The sequence below is a fragment of the Nestor notabilis genome, unplaced genomic scaffold (assembly GCF_000696875.1).
Source record: "Nestor notabilis isolate BGI_N333 unplaced genomic scaffold, ASM69687v1 scaffold17521, whole genome shotgun sequence".
Taxonomy (NCBI): domain Eukaryota; kingdom Metazoa; phylum Chordata; class Aves; order Psittaciformes; family Psittacidae; genus Nestor; species Nestor notabilis.
Window position 1 is genome coordinate 2,417 of NW_009916555.1, and position 2,395 is coordinate 4,811.

Genomic DNA, 2,395 nt, shown 5'->3' on the forward strand with positions numbered 1-2,395 from the left:
ACTTAAAATCATAAATAAGTTATTAATTATCTTCATTTATACTATGGTCTACGAGCAAAGAAAGTTAGACATTGTGGTCTTCCAGCCAGGAAGTAATTTTCTGTTATGTAAAAACTGGGATGAAAGGAAGAGGAATTGGTGAGGTGTTACATCCTATCAGTGTAAACATCCTATTAATATTAGGAGAAACTTCTGAACAATGTAGGACATAGACTCAATTCTCTTTTGCTGTGGATTCCACCACCAACGGATAGTTCTTTTTCGTGTCTGTTGATGGCATCATTCATTTCATATGTGATCCATTTTAAAGAGCTTTATTTTTTTAATCAAAATATCAAGTGGTATTTGTAATGTACTTTCATAATCCCCATAGACCAGCTTAATGTTGGGCAGTTCCCAAGAGTGGTTTTGCTTGTGCCAGCATTTTTACAGTTACCCTGTTCTCAGGGAGCCAGCTAATCCTGTTGGAGACCAGGCTGTCAGTGAGAACACACAGCAAGGGCCTGGTGGAAGGGCAAGTTCCAAGTTGCAGCTCACATGTGTCTTAAAATGACTCTTCGAAAAGCCCCTAGTAAAACTGTATGTGCATGACATCTGCACAACTGTTAAACCTCTAATTTCCTTAAAGAATAGAGGTGGATTTGTGTACAAATCCTGTTTCCCACAAAATTATAATGAGTGGTATCAGTTGCCTTTGTCATCCACCAGCTTCTCCCTAATCTTGTCAGTGATTTATCTAGCTGCTGAGTCTGCAGCTAGGAGATTTTGGAATAATCTCAAATCTTTTCCAGTCCTCTGGATTTCCCTAGTCTTTCACAAGTTACTAAAAATGAGTATCAGGGGCCAGAGGGAATTTCAGGTGTTTTTTAAAAGAATGTTGGGTACAAGAAGATACCTGGATTTTTTGTTCTTAAAATGTCGGTAAGTTATATGATCTCTTGATCACCAGGTTCCTGTCAGCAGTCAACGTATCCAAATGACCCATACAGGGGTCATTATTGGTATATTTACTATGGGTATGGACTTTTTATCTGCAATTTTAATCCAGTTTTGCAGTCAGCTGTGGTATGTGTTCTCAGTCTGAAGCCCCCATAACAATGCAAAGTCCACTTGCTCCCTTCACTCTCTGTTGCAGGCTGAACAAGTAATTCCAACTGCTGCTCAGTGTTACTGATTCAGTAGCCTGAGGCAAGCCCTTAACATTGCGTTCTCCTGGGCTCTGTCAGCACAGGTTGCTTCACATGCATTTGGGATTTGTAGGCCTTGCTCTTATCAGCAACTTCAAACAATAACTTCTTTACTACAGAGTAGCACCACGCCATCAGCTGTATCCTTGTTAAACACCTTCTAAACAAGGATTTAAAGATCTGAATCATGCAGACTATTTCTTTCATATTATCGGTGAAATATCTGTTCAGTGACAATTTCCAGATCTTCTGTATCTTCGTTAGGCATTAGTTATCAGGTTATAAACAATTCTATATTAATTCTTGTGACGTTCTTCATCACATTGGTTACATTTCAAGCTCCTAGTTTACTGTCCTTCCAGCTTGTGCTCTACCTGTGAAACTGTCTATCTCAACGCATGAATTTTTGCACTTTTACCCTTCCAATTCTCTCCCCCATCCCACTGCAGCGGGGAGAGAGCGAGCAGCTATGTGGTGCGCAGCTGCCTATGGGGGTTAAACCATGACACTCGTTTTTGGTGCCCCATGTGGAGTTCAAAGGATTTGAGATAAGGACAGATTTGTGTGAGTGTCCTGATTTCATCTGGGATAGAGTTAATTTTCCTAGTAGCTGGTACAGTACTGTGTTTTGGCTTTAGTCCGAGAACAGTGCTGGTAACACACGAATGTTTTAGTTGTTGCTACATAGTGCTTACCCTGATCAAGGTCTGTTCGGTCTCTCATGCTCTGCCAGTGAAGAGGGGTGCAGGAAGCCAGGAGGAAGCAGACAGGACACCTGACCCAAACTGGCCAAAGGGGTATTCCATACCACAGCACGTCATGCCCAGTATATAAACTGGGGGTAGATGGCCAGGACAGGCTGATCGCTACTGGGCGTTGTGTGGTGAGTGGTGAGCAATTGCATTGGGCATCACCTGGGTTTTTCATTGAGTTTTATTGCTCTCTTTCTTTATTTCCTATTATTATTAATGTATTACTATATTTTATTTCAATTATTAAACTGTTCTTATCTCAATCCACAAATTTTAGCTTTTTTTCTGATTGTCCTCCCCATCCCACTGGGGTGGGGAGCATGAGCTGTGAACTGGTGGTTGCCTGGTACTTAGTTGCCAGCTGGTGTTAAACCACGACAGTGAGACCAAATTTATAGCTGTTGCAGATACTCATCAGCAAGGCTTGCTTGCCTTACCACATGTTAGAGTCTGGGG